This window comes from Halichoerus grypus, chromosome 3, assembly GCF_964656455.1.
Source record: "Halichoerus grypus chromosome 3, mHalGry1.hap1.1, whole genome shotgun sequence".
In the NCBI taxonomy this organism is placed as follows: Eukaryota; Metazoa; Chordata; class Mammalia; order Carnivora; family Phocidae; genus Halichoerus; species Halichoerus grypus.
This window is the reverse complement of record NC_135714.1, coordinates 127,298,657-127,322,133: the sequence shown is the minus strand read 5'-3', so window position 1 is coordinate 127,322,133 and position 23,477 is coordinate 127,298,657. Positions and strand designations below refer to the sequence as shown.

The 23,477-nt window shown below is 37.1% G+C and overlaps 1 non-coding gene across 1 annotated transcript; it reads left to right on the top strand.

Annotated features, from left to right (window-relative positions):
* Positions 1 to 2,558: 2,558 nt before the first annotated feature.
* On the top strand, positions 2,559 to 2,661 carry LOC118529487 (U6 spliceosomal RNA). The gene has a single exon (XR_004914154.1). It is a non-coding gene; the product is annotated as a U6 spliceosomal RNA (small nuclear RNA).
* Positions 2,662 to 23,477: the final 20,816 nt, after the last annotated feature.

Sequence of the window (23,477 nt, the reverse complement as noted above, 5' to 3'; positions counted from 1 at the left end):
ATATTGGCAAGGCTCAACTATCACGTAATGTTTGGGAAAGTGGATAGGAAGGAAGATAGTGAATACGAAAGTCTCTTGCTTTTCTCTCTCTCTCTCATCAAATAATGTTTCTATGAGAATCTTCCATAATCAAAACTTAGGTCCTAAAGAATTAACCATGAAGCATATTGGGGTTTACTCTTTGTGATCAGTCTGAAATAGATTGCTTTGTTTTCCTTAGAAATAGTCAGTTTCCCAGTAAATTAAATTATATTAATAATTTTTGCTCATTACCGGTAGATTTTTCCCCTCAATTTTCTACTAGTGCAATTCTAAGTAAAAGTTCTACTTTAAAAAATCATTAGATTTGAACCAGAAAATAGAAATTATTTGCAGAATATTATATTTCTCTTCATTTTGAAAATCTTTTAAACCTGACCTATATATAGCATTCATGAGGCTTATATATGGTTAATATTTGAGGATTTCCCTTTGTACTTGATAGAATTCAGGACATGCTAACCCCAAATATGGCACTTTGGCATATTGAATATTTTAAGCTGAAGGAGTTTGAGAAAATGGCAGAAGCAGAAAGGTCACTCTGACCTTCACCCCACCCTTCTCTACTGAAACAGATCATAAAATTCTCACGTGAGAGGTGCCCTCCCTATGACCAGAGAAAAGGATGCTCCTTTTTTTCTGAAGACAAAGATACCCCAAAAAGAATCCTAGCAAATGGGCCTTGCTAAATCTTCCCATTTACTACACTTACCTCATATCCTCTTTGGGGAAAGTTAATACTCTAATAAAAGACAAATAGAGAAACATTCCATGGCCATGGATAAAAGTTCCTGATGTTATACAGATGACGGTACTATATCTATTCTTCTACAAATTTAATGCAAAATCAATTGAGATCTATTTAGATATTTGAGAACTCAGTAAAGTTACTTAAAAAGTTATTTGAAAAATAAAGGTCCACAAATGACTAAAACCTTAAAAAGGAAGAATAAACAGGGAGAACTTGTTCTATCAGATTTTTTTAAAATTGACATATAATTAGCATACAGTGTCATATTACTTTCAGGTACAGTATGATTCAGCAGTTGCATGCATTACCCTCTCCTCATCATGATAAGTGTATTCTTTCTTTTTTTTTTTTTTTAAAGATTTTTATTTATTTATTTGAGAGAGAGAGAGAGAGAAAGCATGAACAGGGCAGGTGCAGAGGGAGAAGCAGACTCCCTGCTGAGCAGGGAACCCAACATGGGGTTCAATCCCAGGATCCCGGGCTATCCTGTAAGATTTTAAGACATATATTCTAAAATGCAGGCCCTGGGTCCTGAGCTGGGTGTGCTTTCACATGGAAAAAAGACCCAGGTAAGGATTCCACTATCTTTCAGATCCCAAAGAAGGAAGCCCAAGGAAAAGCCCAAGGAAAATAATGAAATAAAGGCCTAAAAGACTGTGTCCCCACTGTGAGGTAAATTAATTCTACACTAGTGAAAATGTGAACTACTGAAGACATTCATTTACCAATAAGTTTAGCAACTCTTTCAACCTTGAATAATAACACATGGAGAGGCAGGCAGAGGTTGTCTTATAAGCCAAAGGGTGGAAATGATGGAGAGTCATCTCTGTGGTGAGAGTGGGAGCATGGGCATTTTGGGAAATGAGCTTCTTTTATGAAAATATTGGATCATAAGGGTGTATCATAAGTCACTGAGCCATTTTCAGACTCTTAAAAAATCAATTTGTGCCTAATTGTTTAGCATAAATAATTCTGTCATATATTGGTAAACTTAAAGCATTTGATACCTGTTTCTGTCTGTCTATCCATCTATACTGTGTGCAAACACACACACACACACACACACACACGCACGCATACACACACACACAGAGAACCCTAAATAGCCTTTTACATAAGTACTTGTAAGATGGCTATTTACTTGCATGATGAGCAGGCTCACATTTGCCCTGAGGAAGATTAATATAGTTCACTTTGCCCAGTAGCTTTCTTTCCATTTTTTCCCATTTAATGTTGACTCTGCAGTCAATAGCATAGATTTGACAATCAATAGGCACCATTTTGATTCAGTCATTAGCACTTACATAGGTGACCGAGACCTGCTTATAATCTCAAAATGTATGCTATAAGAGAACAGGACTCATGAAGAAGACACCAACTCAAGGCCAATTTCCTGATCAAGGATTTTGCTATTGTCTATGCTTGTTCTAGAGTCTGGCTTAACAGTGGCAAAACCACTTTTTTATTTAATATTAAGACTATTCTTTCTCCAACTCAGTATGGAATTTTAACTTAATATATTAAGGCTAGATTAAAGCAAATATAATTCCCATACTTATTCAAACTCCCTTCCTTCCTTTCCCCAATATTTCCACCGAAAGTCTACCATTCTCAGCTTGGCTGTCTGTGGAAAAATATTTTTATATATTCTGAAGTCTACCTCTTGTTTGCCCTCTCAAACATTATTTATAAAGCTACATGAAAGCACACCCAGCTCAGAACCCAGGACCTGCAGTTTAGAATATATGTCTTAAAATCTTATAGGATAGTCCTCGCTTCAACAGCACATACTCGAGAATTGAAATGATACAGAGATTAGCATGGCCTTTGCACAAGGATGACATGCAATTCATGAAATGTTCCATATTTTGGAGTGAAATAGATAAAGGGGACTAAGAATATACTTCACTCATTAATTCAATAAATATTTATTGAGGGACTTCATTTTGCCATTCAGAGTGCTTGCTTGGTCCAATGGTAAAAAAAAAATAGGCAAGATCTGTGCTCTATGAAGTTGATGTAAAAGAAGTAAAGTAATTACAAATTGTGATGAATGAATGCTATGAAGTAAATAAAAAGGGAGCTGAGACAGAAAATAGTGGAAAGGAATGATTTTGGATGGGGCTTTTTCACTGGCAAATCCAAGTGGGGAGGACCAGGTGAATTTTTTTTTCTGATGTTTTTAACACGTTCATTTAAACTTTAGTAACAAATCATCAAAATACAAATATAGAGCAAGAATATTATTTAATGAACTAGTAGAGAGAAATTTATCACAATTCTATCAAGTCATCTTGATGCATCAAATAAAAGTTCCAAAGTTCTAAACAAAGACTTGCCTTGATGGTATTATCAGTAATTGGCAATAGCAGATTTGGGCTGTCTCATTTTAGTCATGTGACTAAGTGAGGCATATTCCCCAGAAGCCACACCCACTAGCACCACATCAAGAAGATTGAACTGCTCTGGGAAGGAATTCCAGAAATGGGACACCCAAGGGCTAGGATCTGAGATGTTCAGCAAAGAAGCTCTCCTGCAGAAAAGCCAAGTCACTACTCTCTAATTCCTAACCAAGGACCCCAAGGGGTATGTGTGTGTGTGTGTGTGTGTGTGTGTGTGTGTGTGCATGTGTATGTGTGTAGATAAGCCATTGAAACTATGCTCTGAAGTATAATCTGAAGACAGTGAAAATCTGACACAATTTGGAGAAGACAGGATTTCTTGTATGCAACCAAAATTATTTTAGCAAAGCAGTCATCTATAAATAACTGCATTACATCTTTCATGACTAATTTCTGTATCTAAATACTAACCGTGAAGCACAAAAGATGCCTTAACTCATGCCAAGTTCATGTAAAGCTGTATAATGTCATTTTTGGAAGACAAATTGCATTTGCTCTGGAGTTTTGCACACACATGCGAAAAAACACCCCCAGCAAATGTCTGTAGCCACTTGAACATATACCACCTCCTGTGGTTTCTCCATATATCAAACGCAGCTGGGATGATTTAAAGATTATCTGTTAAGAATGCATCTAGCCTACATTTTTAAAATATAGGTTCCAGCCAATAGATGAGCTAAATGATCCTTTATTTCCACACAGCTCTTCCTACCTTTCCGAGAAATCAGCAGTGTAAATATTCCACCCTGTGTCAACTAACACAGAAACTGGTAGAGTTAGATTGCTGGAAACTTGGCATGGTGTGTAAATTCACAAGAATCCATCAAGCTCTTCTATTATTTATACTGTAAGATTTGTAGGCTGTCTGTAGAGTAACAGGTGTAGCCCCTATGGGTCAACAACCACCTGAATAATGCATGGGAAAAGGAAAGCAATACCACATACACCACAGTTTGGTATTGTTCACTTTGGGGAATATCTTTCCCTATAACGGCTGCCTAAAAAATCTTCCTTAGCAGTGATCCATACACTGTATGGTCATATGTGATAGTTAAAGCCACTTCCTTTGTGACTGACAGACCAATGTTGAATCCTGGTTTTACCAGTTACTATTTTCTGCTTTTTTGTTTGGTCAAGACATTTTAAACTCAGTTGAATTCAGTCTTCCTCAGAAGAAGCAAAACAATATGTACATAATTAATTTCTAGTTAGCAGAACACTAGCAACTGGATTCTATTATTAACTTACATATATGAAGGTCTCAGTTATTAGATAGAAGGGACAGAGACAGAAAGACAGTTATTTTTATTTGGAAATTAGTAAGGTCAAAACTATGTGTTATAAGAGGTTGTATATTACAATGAGTTATTGTCATTATGTATTAATTTAATACAGATTCTGGCTATCATCAACAGTAATCACAGAGAATGTGTTTGTGTGATGAGGGAAAAGGAGCAGATCCATAGCACCCTAAAGTTCCTTTTGTAACTCAAACCATAGAACTAGCATGTCACAGAACCGCTGTCATTAAATATTATCATTTGGACAACAAAATGCAGATCTAAAAATAGCATATGGAGAGTTAAGTAGCTGTCATAATCCTCTATATGTAAAGAACATCTCATTTAGGAGGATATATATATACGAGGGATAAAGAAGGCTAAGTGAATTGACTGAGGTTTCCAGTTAGTAGTGGAGGAAAATACACTACCTACTGCTGTTAATAAGTCATAGACAATGAAAATGCAAAATGATCATAACAGTACATTCTAATAATGTGATCTAGTATTTATTGAGCATTTACTCCATGCCAGGCATGCTGCTAACTGTGCCCTATGTGCTATTGCCTCACTGAATTCTCATGATAACCCTAAGAGGTAGAAACAATTAGTTTGGTTTTCTAGATCGGAAAATTCAGGCTCAATGAGCTTAAGTAAGTTGTCCGTGGCCACACAGGGAACAAGAGGTAAAGCCAGATCTCTTTGACTCCAAAGTTCAGAATTATGTGGCTCTTTAAATTTTTCTAGTCTAAACTTAATAGGATTATTTGTTTCTCTGTAAACAACCAGATGAACATTTTTGCTATGGTGTGTGCTCAATGCAATCGAGACAACGACATATGAGAGAGATGAATGCCTACCTTCCTCCAATAAAAGTGTTTCTTTTAAAAATAAGGGAATGAAATCTCCATAAATCTTGTCAGCTTTGTTTTGAAATTTTCTTACTATGACTCATAAGCATAAAAACCAAAGCTGCCATGAAAGATGGAGAATCCAAACGAAGTTGGAAAAAATGTATTTTTTGAGTCTCTATAATACCGTCAATTCACTTTATTTTTGTGACCTTGTTTTCCCTAGGACATAAATATCACATTTATGTCTGTGGGGGAAGTACCGCACAAGGTGAGCCACGTTCTTTATAGGAGGAGTTCAGTTTTTCCCCCAAATGATATATCATCTCATTCTTAGAAATGTTATGGGCCCAGATGTTAACTCATAATCTCCCTGCCCTTTGGATTTGAAAACATTACAGATTTCTTACAGAACCTCTGCTCATAGTTAAGAGTTCAAGAGCAGAGGTCCGAAGAACCATTTCTGCCCTAACCCCCGCCCCCGCCCCCCAGTCTTGCTGGTTTGCTTGCTTCTTCTGTGTTTGTTTACTGGAGATGAATGCCAAGAAGGCAATTATTTCTCCTCCTAAAAACAGTCTTGACTGAGAAATGATAAACAGTCCCACCCATCTTGCAGAAAGCTGGTGAAAATCCCACAGAGATCTAGAAAAAACGTGAGCCAAGGAGCCTGAATACAAATGCTGGACATGACAGAAAAGAGAAGGAGAAGAGAAAGACTAGGGAAAGAGGGAAAAGGGGAGGGGATGGAGCAGGAACAGGAGGAGGAAGCAGTGCTGAGAAGTGACACAAGGAACAAGGAAAGAGATGAAGGAAATGAGAGTAAGAGGTGCTCCAGGAAGTGAAGTGAGTCTCTGTGTCCTTAAAGGATTTACCATCCTGTGGTGCCGAGCACTCCTGCAAAAATCAAAGACAGAAACCTAGAGAAAACAAACATGGCAATAATCACAGAGATGACATGGGACTTCTAAAGAACTCAGGAGAAACTACCTGAATATAAAATGGAGCCAGGAGAGGCAAAAAAGTCACTGGCTCTTGAGAGCCTGTGTTGGCAGGCAAAATTCAACTCTGCCTTATAGTCTCTTATGTATGAAATTAGATAGCTAAACCCCCAAAAGAAAAGTCAGAAGCCCCATCTGTTTTAACCAAAGGAAACATCTGATAATAAGAGAAATATTCAATTAATTGGTAAGCAAGCAAGCAAACAATAACTATAGACAGAAGGAATTCCATATAATGGACAAGGATCTCTCACTCAATTAAGAAAATACTGTTTTCTTCTTAGAGCCAGGGCAACCTATAAAATCCCTACCAATAAAATTGTAATACGCATATTAGGGAAGACTTTTTATTTTAATTTTTGTGACACAGTTTGTAAAATACTTTAACAAAAGACATTTCAATCAGCAGAGAGACACACCTCCCAAAGCTCATGTTTTTGCTCAAATTTCAGAAAACTAGCATTTTAGAAATACAACTGGAAAAGTTGTAATTGAAACCGATTATTAGGCAATTTTAGGCAAAGAACTGCACAATTAGCACCTTTGTTACCAGAAAGCTAGTAAAAGTGGACTGAGGAAGTGAGAAGAGAATAAAAAGAGGATATTTTCAAAGAAAATTGTATTTCCGGCTTGACTTAAAACCGATTTGACACTGTAGCTGTACTGTATAGCATATGTATATATATATAACAAAATACCACAGGCCGGGTGGCTTAAACAACAAGGACTTATTTTCTCACAGTTTTAGAGGTCAGAAGTTCATGATCAGAGTGCCAGGAGGGCTGGGTTTGGGTGAGGGTTCTCTTCCTGGCTTGTAGACAGCTGCTTTCTTGCTAAGTCCTCACGTGGCCTTTCCTTGGTACATGAGTGCAGAGAAAGAGAGAAATTTCTCTCTTGCTTTTCTTACAAGACCAGTAATTCCATCATGAAAGTTCCACCCCCCAAGCCTAATCTAATCCTAATTACCTGCCCAAAACTCCATCTCCAAATTAGGACTTCAATATATTAATTTTGGGGAAGGCGCAAGCATTCATTCTGTAACATATTATGTATATTTATAATCACGCATTCTATAACATATATGTATATTTATAATCACTCAATAAAAGCTAAATCCTTTTCTTTTTTCTTTTTTATATTCTTTTTTAAAATTTTATTATATTATGTTAATCACCATAGATTACATAATTAGTTTTTGATGTGGTGTTCCCTGATCCATTGTTCGCGTGTAACATCCAGTGCTCCATTCAATACATGCCCTCTTTAATACCCATCACCAGGCTAACCCATCCCCTACCCCCCTCCCCTCTAGAACCCTCAGTTTGTTTCTCAGAGTCCATAGTCTCTCATGGTTCATCTCCCCTTCTGATTTCCCCCCCTTCATTTTACCGTTCCTACTATCTTCTTTTTTTATTTTACATATAATGTATTATTTGTTCCAGAGGTACAGGTCTACAATTCAACAGTCTTACACAATTCACAGTGCTCACCATAGCACATACCCTCCCCAATGTCTATCACCCAGCCACCCCATCCATCCCACCCCCCACCACTCTAGCAACCCTCAGTTTGTTTCCTGAGATTAAGAATTCCTCATATCAGTGAGATCATATGATACACGTCTTTCTCTGATTGACTTATTTCGCTCAGCATAATACCCTCCAATTCCATCCACGTCGTTGCAAATGGCAAGATTGCATTCCTTTTGATGGCTGCATAATATTCCATTGTATATATATACCACATCTTCGTTATCCATTCATCTGTCGATGGACATCTTGGCTCTTTCCATAGTTTGGCTATTGTGGACATTGCTGCTATAAACATTGGGGTGCACATACCCTTTTGGATCCCTACATTTGTATCTTTGGGGTAAATAGCCAGTAGTGCAATTGCTGGGTCGTACGGTAACTCTATTTCCAACTTTTTGAGGAACCTCCACACTGTTTTCCAGAGTGGCTGCACCAGCTTGCATTCCCACCAACAGTGTAGGAGGGTTCCCCTTTCTCTGCATCCCCGCCGACATCTGTCATTTCCTGACTTGTTAATTTTAGCCATTCTGACTGGTGTGAGGTCGTATCTCATTCAGGTTTTGATTTGGATTTCCCTGATGCCGAGCGATGTTGAGCACTTTTTCATGTGTCTGTTGGCCATTTGGATGTCTTATTTGGAAAAATGTCTGTTCATGTCGTCTGCCCATTTCTTGATTGGATTATTTCTTCTTTGGGTGTTGAGTTTAATAAATTCTTTCTAGATTTTGGATACTAGCCCTTTATCTGATATGTCATTTGCAAATATCTTCTCCCATTCTGTCGGCTGTCTTTTGGTTTTGTTGACTGTTTCCTTTGCTGTGCAAAAGCTTTTTATCTTGATGAAGTCCCAATAGTTCATTTTTGCCCTTGCTTCCCTTGCCTTTGGCGATGTTTCTAGGAAGAAGTTGCTGCAGCTGAGGTCAATGAGGTTGCTGCCTGTGTTCTCCTTTAGGATTTTGATGGACTCCTGTCTTACATTTAGGTCTTTCAACCATTTTGAGTCTATTTTTGTGTGTGATGTAAGGAAATGGTCCAGTTTCATTCTTCTGCATGTGGCTGTCCAATTTTTCCAACACCGTTTGTTGAAGAGACTGTCTTATTTCCATTGGACATTCTTTCCTGCTTTGTCGAAGATGAGTTGACCATAGAGTTCAGGGTCCATTTCTGGGCTCTCTATTCTGTTCCATTGATCTATGTGTCTGTTTTTGTGCCAGTACCATGCTGTCTTGATGATAACAGCTTTGTAACAGAACTTGAAGTCGGGAATTGTGATGCCACCAGCTTTGCTTTTCTTTTTCAACATTCCTCTGGTTATTCGGGGTCTTTTCTGGTTCCATACAAATTTTAGGATTATTTGTTCCCTTTCTTGAAAGAAGTGGATGGTATTTTGATAGAGATTGCATCAAATGTGTGGATTGCTCTAGGTAGCATTGACATCTTCACAATATTTGTTCTTTGAGCTAAATCCTTTTCAATGTCTCTATTATATCCCATGTCTCTGCATGACCGGTCTCTCCCACCCGTACTGCTTATCTTTCCACTCAGCACCTTGCTTGCTCTATTGCAGCCACAATGGTGTCTTTGAGCCCTCTGAATGCACTAAGATTGCTCTCATTTTGTGGTGTTTCCATTTGCTCTTCCCTTAACATGAAATATGCTTCTCCCAGGTAGCTATCTGATTTACTCTTTGCTCAAATGTTACTGCATCAGGAGGGTTTTCCTGAACATCCTATATAAAAGAGCAACCTTGCTTGCCCACCCCCATCCCACCTTGGCATGCTATCTCTTTTATCTACTTCAGTTTATATATATATATATATTTACCATCTATCTATCTATATATATTTACCATCTTAGTGTCCCATCAGGGACCAATGTGTTTCATTCACCTCTGTATATTCTATGTCTCATCTTATGTTGGCACACAGTGGTTCTCAAATAAATCTTTTCTAAAGTATGTTTAAATGAATAAATTATGTGCTATGTATATTTTACAAAGACATACTTAATGGATCCTTGTACTCACTATTGTTACACAGAGGGTCTGGATTATACTTCTTGGAAATACACTCTGCTTTGGGAAAAAATGTTTCAGGAAGCATTCTTTTTCCCACACAACAATCTTCATAACTGTAGTGTGTTACTCACCTAATCAAAAAATAGTCTGAGCAAATCACAGTTTTGTAGAGTATTGTTTATGCACTGTACCCCTTTGGGGCAACAGGTTATTAACCATTATGTTGTTTGAAATTGAACATTCTATAGACTGAACTAAAACTATACTTTTACTTAAAGTATAATTCAAAATTTAGTAAGGACTGCCAAGAGAATTATTGAGAACACCTAACCTATATAATGAAGTGAGAATTCTCTACACATACACTATTAAGGAGGTAATAAAGTGTGGGGGAAATGACATAATTGTCATATTTGTATTATTATGCAAAATGGAGTACTGATAGAAATTTTCAATTCCTCCTTTCAAAGAACTGTGGAAACTCAGCTAGCTTTGGCTAGGTAAGCAATTCCCTTTCTGGTCTTGTTCTGGTTATTTATTGCCCATTCCACTCTGGCAAACTTAGTGGCTTAAAACAACCACCACATATTTATTTATTTATTTATTTATTTATTTATTTATTTAAATTTTATTTATTTATTTGACAGAGAGAGACACAGCGAGAGAGGGAACACAAGCAGGGGGAGTGGCAGAGGGAGAAGCAGGCTTCCTGCGGAGCAGGGAGCCCGATGCGGGGCTCGATCCCAGGACCCTGGGATCATGACCTGAGCTGAAGGCAGACACTTAACGACTGAGCCACCCAGGCGCCCACAACCACCACATATTTAGTGCAGAATCTGCAATCTGGGCAGGGCACAGTGGGAAAGGCTTATCTCTGTTTCATGTGGCATCCCCTCAACTGGACATTAGATGACTCACTTCCAGAATGGCTCACTCACATGGCTGGCAATTTGATGTTAGTTGTCAGCTGGAGCTCAGGGGAGGCTGAAGGCCTGGGAATTCAGCTCCTCTTGGTATGGGTCCCATCTTGTGTGCCTTTCCAGAGGCTTCCTCTTGGCCTCCTCATATCGAGGTGTCTGGATTTACAGAGCAAGTGTCCCAAGAGAAGAAAGTAGAAAAACAAGGAATTTTTCTAACCTAGACTTGGAAGTCATACAGAACTTACTTCTGTTGTGTTCCATGAACAAATCGGTCACAAAGGTCTGCCTGGGTCCAAGGAGAGGGGATAGAGATTATCACTTGATGGAAAGGTTGTTAATGTCATTATAAATGGAGAACGGGACATGGATCCAATGGTGGTGTTCATCTTGGGAAAATACAATCTACCATAGGATGTATCCTGATTTTTTTCTTCATACATTACCCAAATTCTCCGAACTCTCCTTGGTGTTTCCTACACCGTACTTTGCCCACACCTACCTGCTCCAGGTTGTTGCTTACTTGTATTTCAGCCCTTATTATTAGTTATAGACAACCCTTCTTTTCTGCTTGTGTACCAAGCTTTTATCAATGGTGTTCCTTAGGAAGTTTGTTTTTTCCAAATTACTGGCATGATTTTTCCCATTAATTCCTTAGTACTCTGAGAATTGCTTATTTGTTTTTGGTGATCCTAAAGTTCTACTTGATCTTTCCCTTCTTTAGGTATTTTGTGTTCTTTGGCTATCTGCTTCTGGGTTCTGTGTTTTCTTACCTATTATAGCAATAAAGAGAGACTTATCCTTTTCCTACTTTGATGGAAAAATAAAGCAAAAATACTAAGTTATTTGCTGAATAGGGCTTGAGAAGAAAATGAATGTTTTCCTTAATTGGGCAGAAACGTGGGTGACATGACATTGTCTCTGAAACTCTATTAATTCGCCCTTATTCAAATAGTTACATCCCCCTCTCCTCCCCAGGGCAGTTTTCCTTTTACAGCAGATTGGGTATCACAACTTTTTCTCTAAATTGAGCCTTACAAAATTGGCCCAGCAACCACCTAGCAGGCCCAAAGCCCACCCTCTTCTACTGCCCTTCATGTTCCTTTCCATGAAGCTCTGGAAACTACCAGAGTCCCCATCACATTTCAGAGGATTATGGGAAATAGAGATGGAGTAGGGTTACCACCATTTTCCTCCCAGGTACACTGTGCCACCATCCCTTCAAGTGTTGCTAATATAGGCGTTTCTGCTACAGAAAGCTCAAGACCACACCGCATCGGTGTATACTTCCAAACTTCAGGGACACATTTATTCTTCCTTATATGGATGAGGAGGACCAAAAAGGATAAGGATGTATGCTTCAGACTCCCAGACGCTCTTCCCAAATCCAGTCTCTCTGACTATGTTCAGCATTAATGATGGCACAGACGGGGACGTTTGTGTTCTGCAGCCCAGCACACATCCTGCTATATTTGGCTTGCCAGGCTCCCCTGGCAGGAACTGTCAATCTTTCTGTGATCCTCCTGGAATTCTCCCACTGTGTTTTAGAAAGGGAAGAGTGCTGCTTTCATTCTTACCCAAACTCTGCTCTTCCCAGACTTAACCACCTCTCTCCCCCACACAACCCTCCTCTTACTTTCGGTGGGATAATACTAGGGGCGGGGGAGAGGTGGGGAGAGTTGGTGACTAGGCATTTTCTGAACTAGCTCTTGTCACTAATACCTGGTAGGAAGGTAGTGGGCTTTCTGAGTATAGAACATGAGGTATATTTGTTTTTGGCTTTGGATCTTTGCAAAAATTCTAGAACCTAAGTATCCTATTTGACATCCTATTATATGTATTATAAAGTTTAATGCACTGATTATACTAATCTGTACATTTTCTATTAAGAATTTGGGCTACAAAAAAGATACTAGAGAGCCTCAGGCAATGCGAATCGTTAAACACTCAGTTGCATCTCTCACAACCATAACATGGGATTCTCTTACCTAATTTCACAAACAAATGCTTTGTTGTGTGAGCTGCTTCTACGGTTTCATATGCTTCCCCTGAGATGGACACGTCCTCATTCAGAATGTTTCTCCTTCCTGTCTCTGGAGATGACTCCTGAAGAAAAAAAAAAAGGATTACACTTCAGAGACAGTAGGAAAAAACCTCTCTCAAATTCACCCAGCATTGACCAACACTCTTCTTGGTAGCTGCCTGCTTCACAGTGTTTCTTTCTCATCTTTTTTTTTTTTTTTTTCACACAAAACCCCAAAATAGAGAATTTTCTTCAGCAGAGGAAGGGTCATAAGAAGTTACAATTTTCATAACGCTCCCCTAGCAACAGACCCAGTGAGTCTTTTCTACCATATTTATCTTGGGTGGCATAAACATGGGCATAGACATAAAAATATGGATAAAGATATAAATGTGGAATACACCACGAGGCTCACTGTTGCGTGAACTCTATATAGTTTGTTGTATAATATTGATTTGGTTTTCATTCATTTTGTTATTGTTATTTTGGTTTTTTGCCACAAAAATCCCTTCAGTTTTTTTTCAGGGAGAACTAACTGAATGGGTCTAATTCATCCAACATTTGGCTGTGAGACTGGGTAGTCTTGGATTTGAATTCTGCTCTACCCCAGAGCTTTCTCCACCCAATGAAGAAGAAGTTACTAAAAATTATTTGCGTGGACATGGTTGTTTGAAGTGTCAGTTTCACTTTGAAGTGCTCTTTTTGAAATTGTAATGGGTAAGTAGAAAGTGCAATCCATTCACTAACAAATAATGAACAAGGGCCTTCTAAACACCAGGTACACTTTGAGGGTTGAGGTAACAGCAGTGAGCAAAAGAGACAAAAATCCCTGCTCTCAAGGAGACCACATTCTCATGGGAGGAAGCAAATAATAAATGAATTAAAGAAGTAAAATACATCATGTGTTCGATGAAAATAAAGCATGAGCTCTCCACCAATCAATAATTTGATGACCTTGGAGCTATCATGCACACTTTCGAGATTTATTTTTTTCCTCTGTGAAACAGGGTTTGTGTGGATGATCACTAGGTGGCTTTTGGTGCTGACATCTGGTGAGACTTTTCTTTAACTCTTTTCTGGTTTGTTTGTTTTTTTGGTGTAAATTCAGAATGACCTCCATATAGGCAACATTCCAGCTCCACTCACTAAGGGAAGAAGAAATTCAGGTCAGGAGACTGGTGTCTGGGCAACTGGATGTGATTCATAAATTTTCAGTAATTGCTTTTAATCTACTTTTTTTTTGTCCTAAAACTCAGACCTGAATAATCAAGCAACTATATATTAACTTTACCCAATAGACCTTGGACCACCTGTCTGTTTCCTGTTTTCCTTGCCAAGTATCCCTTCTGGGAAAAGCTGATTGGAAACACAGCAGGACAAAACTCATTTCTCTCCTTTCTTTGTTCCATCTGTCTCTCTTCTCATCTGGGAGATCTCTTATTCACTTCCTCATTATTTCTCACGTTGAAGGCTAAATTCTCCACCTGTGTTCTTGATCCACTGCTTCCCATCTTCTTCCAGATGTTGCTCCTACAGTAAGTCCTACCCTTCTTTATCTTTCCAGTATTTTAGATGTCTCCCTTTACTGACTCTTCACACAAACTAAAAACATTACCATATCTTTTCCACTGAAAAAATCCTTCATTCCCCCTGCCTGATCCTCTAACATTCACTTTTTCTTCACTGACCAAGCTCCTCTGAAAAAATAGGCTGCATTTTATATACCCTTCTATTCATTCCTATTGACTCTTCAAAGGATGGATGCAGGTTTGTAACTATAACTGCATTGGAAAGTGGTTTCACTAATGTTCTCAATGATGTGCCAAGTATTTTCACCACTCTCGGTAGCATTTGACATTATTGGCCATAATGCTCTTGAAGCTCACCCTTTATCATATTTGAGACAGGACTCTCATCCATTACTACTCTGTTATTCTTTATCAACCTCCCTTCCGGATTCCTTTCTCCCCAAACTTAGGACTCTTTCTTTCTTACTTCCCTCTTTTCACATTTTAAATCCACCTGCAGTTTCCACTACTACCTGATAACTGTCAGCTATCCAGATCCAAAAACCTTTTTTGAAATGTTTGTATTTGATTGTCTTCTGGATAGCCATATACATGACTGTGGGGTGTCATCATTGTTCCTTACCTTCAAAACAACCTATTCCCAAATGAACTCTTAATATCTAACCCCCCTTGGCAAACTTAGTCTATTCTTATATTTCCTTTTATGTTGAAAGGCTACCATCTACTCAAGATTATGCTTTTAAAATTGCCCACATTGATACATGTGTGTAGATCTAATTTATTTATTTTAACTGCTATTTAAAGACTCTCTGGACTCAAATCCTATCTCTGCCTCTTAATAGCCTCATGTTCTTGGGTAAATATTTAATTTCTTCATGCTTTATTTTTTATCTGAAAAATTAAACTTTTATAACTAGTATTTGAAGTTTATGTTCCATATATATATTTACAATGTTCCATATATATATTTACAAATATGTGTATATGTATGTACATACTCACACATAACATATATCTTTACCAACACTTGTTATTACCAGACCTTTTAATTTTCATTGATCTTATGGGTATCATCTCAATAGGATGAAATTACTAGTTTAAATGTAGGGTTTTGCCCACTCTTCCATGGAAAAATAAATACATATTTAGCAAGTGCTTAGAGGAGTACCTAGCACATAGTAACACCTCACTAAATGTTACCTGTTACTCTTATTAGTATTACTATATAGTATTCTATTATAATGCTATAACAAACAATTTTATCCATTTGCTTATTACTGAATATTCAGTCTTTAATCCCTTGCTACTAAAAATATTGCTCTAATGATTATGCTACTCCATTCTCTCTCTTTTTTTTAAAGATTTTATTTATTTGACAGAGAGAGACACAGCGAGAGAGGGAACACAAGCAGGGGGAGTGGGAGAGGGAGAAGCAGGCTTCCCACCGAGCAGGGAGCCCGATGTGGGGCTCGATCTCAGGACCCTGGGATCATGACCTGAGCCGAAGGCAGATGCTTAACGACTGAGCCACCCAGGCGCCCCAACTACTCCATTCTCTTTGACAATAATTGGTTTGAGAATGGGCACATGGCCAATGCTGAGCAAAGAAACACAAACTTTTGGAAATGGTTTCCTTACTCCTAAAAGGAAATCACAGGAATATAGCGCCTTTTCTTCTCTAGATGTCTTTCTGGATGAGATCTCTGGAAAAGCTGCAGCGTTCTTGCCACTGAGAGAGGCCAGTGTGGGAGAGAAGCTGGTATATTAAGGATGGCAGAAACAGAGCTGGAAAGAACTGGCTTCTTGAAGACTTGTTGAGCCCCTGATCATCATAAGCCTAGTTTTCAGCTAAACTATGTACACAGGTGATAGTAGATGTACATGTTAATGAAGCCAATTTGAGATAAGATTTCTGTTGCCTAAAGTCAAAAGAATTCCAACTATGAACTTGATGAAATAGTTTTAAAAAATGTATACTCCCATTAGCAGTATACGAGGGCTTGTATGTTTCCATGACTTCATCAACACTTGGTATTATCAGATCTTTTAGTTTCTGACAATATTATGGGTATGAAAAAGTAGCTCACTGATGTTGCAATATAAATATCTGTGATTTTCTATGTATATAATCATATAACTCTCCAAATCTCAACTAGGGTATATTTATAATTTATATCTCATTTCTTTTTATTCTGTCATTACATTTGCTAGTAATGTACAGGGTTGACAAGAAGCAGTCATGGTAACAGCGGCTTAAACAAAATAGAAGTTTATTTCTTACTTACATTTCTAGAAGCCTGGAAGCTGTCAGTTTGGGGCTGATATGGTGCTACATATTGTTAAGGATTCAGACCTTCTGGTTCCCCACTCCTACACTCTTGATTCATAGCAGCCTCCACATCAGCAGTGACAGGAAGGAGGAAGAGTAGAAAAAGAAAGGTCAAAACTCATGGGCCAGATGTCTATTAAGGAAGTCTCATGGAAGCTACCACTTAAAGCTTGCATTTATATCTCATTGGCCTAAACCTGGATTAGAGGTAGATATGTGGAGAAATAACTAAAGTACTGAACACTTCTTTCACTGCCATTGAATTCATTTGCTTTTTGATAGATAGGAACAATTGGATTAGGAAACTGATCTTCTATTACTGTTTTGTTCATTGTTTCTTTCATAAGTTATTTTGAATTTTATTATATGACTGTTGCATTTATTGATATAGATTTTTCTTTACATTGTCAGGTTGATGTATTATATTAATGTGTTTTCTAAATTTAAATCATCTTAATATCTTGGGATAAAACATATTTAGTCATGAAGTTTTTTTTTTACCTATATACACACCACACACACACACACAATGTGAATCAGTTTGTTATTTTATGCAGTAGCTTTACATCTATTTCATAAATGATAGTTGCTAATCATTTTCCTGGCTTTATTTATTTGCAGAATTGTTAGCAAATTCATACTAGTTTCGTAAAATTTATAAGAAAAGACTTTCTATTTCTTGATAACTTAGTAGAATACACCAATCAAAACGTCTGGACCTGTTGCTTTTTCTGATGTAGATATTTTGATAATAATTATATATCTTTAGTTGGTATAGATCTACATGGATTTTTTATTTATAATGAATACATTTTGTTAACATATATTTCTAGATAATTAACATTTTATTTTAAAATTTATTATAAAGGGTCTCATACTTTTAACAGGTTTTTAAAATCCTTAATATTATATAGAGTTACAGTCTTTTTAATATCTATTCATCTAGCTACTTATCACCTATCACTTCTCTCTCTCTCTCTCTCACTCTTTTTTTCCTGATCAACATTGGCAGAATATTGCCTACATTAGTGGCACTTTTATAGAACTGGGCTTTTATTTCATTGCTCTTCTCTATTCTTTTTGCTTGTCTTCCATGATATCAATATTTCCTCTTTCATTATTTTTTCTACTTAAGAAGTTTTATTATTTTTCTAATTTATTGATTGTTATTTATTTATTTATTTATTTATTATTTGTTTATTTGAAAGAGAGAGCACGGAAGGAGGAGCAGAAGGAGAGGGAGAGAGAGAATCTTTTTTTAAAAAATATATTTTATTTTTTTAAAATTTCATAATAGGTTTTTAAAATTTATTTTAAATTTATTTTATTTTTTATTAATTTTTTATTATGTTATGTTAATCACCATGCATTACATCATTAGTTTTTTTTTTCTTTTTCTTTTTCTTTTTTATTATGTTAGGTTAATCACCATACATTACATCATTAGTTTTTGATGTAGGGTTCCATGATTCATTGTTTGCGTATAACACCCAGTGCTCCATGCACTACATGCCCTCTTTAATACCCATCACCAGGCTAACCCATCCCCCCACACCCCTCCCCTCTAGAACCCTCAGTTTGTTTCTCAGAGTCCATAGTCTCTCATGGTTCGTTTCCCCCACCGATCTCCCCCCCTTCATTTCTCCCTTCCTACTATCTTCTTTTTTTTTAACATATAATGTATTATTTGTTTCAGAGGTACAGGTCTGTGATTCAACAGTCTTACACAATTCACAGCGCTCACCATAACACATACTTTTTAGAGAGAGAGAATCTTAAGCAGGCTCCATGCCCAGTGTGGAGCCTGACCGGGGCCTCGATCTCACTACCCTGAGATCATGGCCTGAGCTGAAATCAAGAGTCAGATGCTTAACCAATTGAGCCATCCAGGGGCTCCTTGATTGTAATTTAGATCATTAGTGCTTAATCTGTTAATTAATGTTTAATCTGTGCTGTTCTTTATTAGTTAGGATATGCTCTAGGGTAATGCAAATATATTTTCAGGAATATTTTGAATAGGAGTCCAGGTCTCAAGTGATGGCTTAAAAGCTTCAGGGCCTGAGATCCTTCCATTTTGCTCCTCTCCTATCCCTATGGCATTGCCCTCATATGCATAGTAGAATATTACCCAACAGCACAGCTGCATTAAAGCTTAAAATCATAACATCACTTCTATTCACTCATCTCGTTTTCTGAATCAGGGATAACAGAGGCACAGTCCCCTGATCTTCTGACTAGCTGGCATAGGTTGTCCACCCATCCCCAAGACACACACACACACACACACACACACTAATATACATAATTTTAAAAATGAAATAATTCATCGTGGTATATAGATCTCCACCTCTGGGCCCAGGTTCAAATTCTGGCTCTAGCACTTCAAAATGTAGCATCCAACAAGTCATTTAAATTATCTGAAACTTCGTGTTCTCATCTGGAAAATGAAAATAATACAATATTTCTTATGAAGTTGTTGAAACACTTTAAGTAGGGAAAGTGCACAGTTCAGTGTCTGGCATTTAGTAACATTCAACAGAAGTACACCTCTGCATACCTACAGGAAATGATTCAGTAAAGGTGAGATCACCAAATGTAATTCCCAAGTTCAGAAGAAAATGCTCTGTGATTTTCTTGTTATGTGTCTGCTTTGGCGACAAAGGACAATGTTTTTTTTAAAGGTGACAATTCTCTAATCATGGTAAGGGGAGATAAATACTTTGTTTTCCTCCAGGGAGAAAAAGAGATGCAATAAATGCTTAATGGAATTTTCTTCAATGCCACAAAGTTCGTGGCTATAAATCTTGAATACAAGTTGAATTATTGTTGACTTTTTATTTCCTCAGGGTGTTTTTGACCACATCATTAAACTGTATCACTTTCATTGACCTAATTTTATCATGAAGTCCAGGGGATTATAAAGGGATACTTAAATAAAATAAAATAAAATAAAATAAAATAAAATAAAATGTAAAATAATAAAATAAAATAAAAGGTTTTTTCCCATGTGTTCTTGCTAATTCCTATAAATTGCTGTTTATTCATTTTTGTTTCTTGGAAGAATACATATAAAGCTAAATATTTAAATTTTGGCTTTCATTTATAAAATATTATTTCTATAAAAGGACAGAGGCCATCAGAGTAAGGCTCAATTATTCTTCTATTATTTATTAATATTAAAGTATTAATACATCATTAATTACTAATATAGTATTAATTAGTTAATAATATATTATTCTTAATATTTATTAAGAGCAATATCTAAGAATAAAATGAAAGATGTTACTCTTCACAAACTCATTTAAATGCATTTTGAATATATGGGTTCAGAGAGCCTAGTTACTAGTTTTTTTTTTTTTAAGATTTTATTTATTTATTTGTCAGAGAGAGAGACTGAAAGAGAGAGAGAGCATGCACAAGCAGGGGGAGCAGCAAGAAAAGGGAGAAGGAGGCTCCCCGCTGAGCAAGGAGCCCGATGCAGGATTCTACCCGAGGACCCTGGGATCATGACCTGAGCCACCCAGGTATCTCTAGTTACTAGTTTTCAATTCACAGATCAGTATATCTAACTTTAGAATTCAGATGTCATTCCTTGAACACTACCTAGAACAAATTATTACTGAACAAAATATACTTCAATATACATATGAAATTTTTTCCCTTGACTATGAAAGGAGGCCTGAGAAATCTATCTGTACCTGACCTGAAAAGTAAGTAGTGTAATTTGTTTTATACCATAAAATTCTATTGGAAATTTTATCTGGAAAAATATCAGTTAATTCTAACAACTTAACAACATTACTACGGGGAAAGATGAGAGATTGTGGAAGAAAGAGAGCCAGAGCCAGAGACAGAAACATCCATAGAATGAAAATGACAGAAAGAGAGAGAGCAACAGAGAGAGGCATTTCCCCCTACAACTGAGTGAAGTCATCTGCTTATTTGGGTTGTCTTTAAGATTCCATATTGGGAGACAGAGAAAGCATGAAGAAATTAACTTCATAAACTCTCCAGAAGTCTCTCTCTCTCTCTCTTTTTTTTAAAGATTTATTTATTTGAGAGAAAGAGAGAGAGAGAGAGACCGTGAGAGCATAACTAGGGGGAGGGGCAGAAGGAGAGAGAGAGAGAGAGAGAAAGAGAATCCTCAAGCAGACTCTGAGCTGAGCATGGAGCTCCACGCAGGGTTCAATTCCAGGACCTCGAGATCATGACCTGAACTTAAATCAAGAATCGGATGCTAAACTGATTGAGCCACTCAGGCGCCCCTCTCCAGAAGCCTCTTTTATCAAACCCCCCTTTTTTTCTTTTTTAATTCTTAAGGCTAGTGCTATATACCACTTGAAGAACCAAGACATATAGTGTCTTTGCCTTCCTTGTTTTCCTTGATCTGTCTCCAGGAATGTGCTCAGAGAAAGGAGCTCAATGCCCAAGAAGAACAAGAAGGGCAGACCTCACACGATGCCACATCCTAGATGATTATCATTTTACAGTGACGTTGGGACTTCTTCTCCAATCAATTGTATCTGGCTTCCAAATTTTAAGCACAGTTTTATATAAGCAATGTATGATCTCTATTTTTTTTTGCCTCATATATGTTTCCTATGTACAGGAATCATTACTTGATTTCCCAAGCAAATCAGTTTTTCCCGAACTAAAAGTTAACCTTTGTTGAATGCTATCTTTACACAAAATAACCTAAATAGAGTATTTTTGCAACTATAACTGTCTGTTCTAATAAAGGTGGAGATACCTGGAAGCAATATGCATATATATATATGTTATATATGATATATGATATATATGATATATAGATAGCTATCTATACATATTTTTGAGGTAATGGTGAAGAGTGAAGAACCTGAAGGAAGCATGAATTTCACCTGGTAACTTTCTTAATTATCATTACCACTTTATTATGCTATTTGCAGCTGAATAAATAGTTTCTCTCTCCCAGCCACGATTTCCTTCTGTTCATCCCTGCAGTGCAGGCAGAATCCTGTATGTGTGGCACTGCAATCTGTCACATGGTATGATTGTAATCCCCACACATTCAGCATTAGCCATACCAAGTGTAAGGAAAGAAGAACAATATCCTCCACACTTAGTTAAAATGTCATGGAAAACTGTGAAAAACACACACACAAAGTGTTCAGGGTGTCCATTTATCAGCATGATGTATTTTTAGTTTTCTGCAGCCGGCAAGTCTTAATTCAAACCAAAGAAAAATATCAATGGACTGCATATGGTACACTTCTCAGCATCTTTAAACATATTTGAACTAAGCAACATCATCCTTACAGCATTTTCCAGGACTGAACTATAACTGCTCACATTTATAGTGCCTCCAAATCAGGGAATGAAAAGGCAATGAAGCATCATTCCTCCTATCTTTCTGGATACTCTTTCTTAGTCTTTCTGTGGATCCTGACCTTGGACCTCTTCTCTTTTATGGTCTTTCATGTTTATACCCACTCCCCGGATGATCTCATTCAGACCCATGTCTACCATCTATTACTGATGACTCCCAAATTCATGCCATTAGTGTAGCTCTTTCCCTTGAAATTTGAATTCATATATCCAGCCACCTACTTGACATCTCAACTTGGATGTGTAAGAAGCAGCTCGAACTTAATATGTGAAATATGTCCAGCCACCAATCCCCAAATCTGCTTTCCCATCTGAGTTCATGGCAACTTCATTTTTCTAGTTGTTTTGCCCCAAACCTCATTACTGACAATAATCTATGTAACAAGTCCCAAAAGTCTTGTTGCCCTATTTTTAAAACTTCCATAAAGTCATAGTTAAAAAGCATCTTTTTAGTAATCTAATGTTGAAAGCACTAGAATCATTTGTTACATGTTGAAAAAGGAGCAAGAAATGGAATTCACAATAATAAATAATAAAAATGAGCAAAGAACCAATTCTTCTTTTTAAAGGTTTTTTTTTTAAGATTTATTTATTTATTTGAGAAAGAGAGAGAGAGGGAGGGAGGGAGGGAGGGAGAGGGAGAGAGTGGGAGGAGAGGTAGAGGGAGAGGTAGAGCATTCTCAAGCAGACTCCCCACTGAGCACAGAGCCTGACACAGGGCTCAGTCCCAGGACCCTAAGATCATGACTTGAGCTGAAACCAAGAAGTCGGATGCTTAACCAACTGAGCCATCCAGGTGCCCCCAAGAACTCATTCTTTAACACAATTTGTTTATTCAGCGAGGCTCAAAGAATGACAAGATAGATGAATAAATAAAGGAGCATGATATTTATAATATATCAATGTCAATATTTAAAGTGTAGTCACCATTTGACAATATGGAAAATGAATATAAAAATAGAATAATTAGAACTCTACTCTTAATTCAGAAAATCAAGTTCTTTACTATCATCTCCCAAAGTCTTGTGTTATGAAGACTAAGCCTGGTAAACTGCCTCGTATAAATGCAAAAATTTTTCTCAGGTTTGTAGAGTAGCTAATATAAAGTTAGTGAGTAAAAAAATCTGTTAGAAGGAATATTCTGTTTTTCCAAAATGTGCAGTTCATTTTATTGCTTAAACAATATATCTAGCTAACGTTCATTAGTAAATTAGTTTATAAGGAACTATTATTTATCAGTGTGTTGCCATTAAACTCACACTCTAGTGCATAATTACATATAAATAGTAGAGAATGCTCCAAGACATTTCTCTGCCAGGTAAATGTTCATCGCAAATATGTATAAAATATGTTGATGATCTTTCCAAACTCTCATTGGTGGTTTAGCTTAGGAATGTTTACCTTTTGCAGACTGGTAAAGTCAAAGGATACTGGCTTGCAAT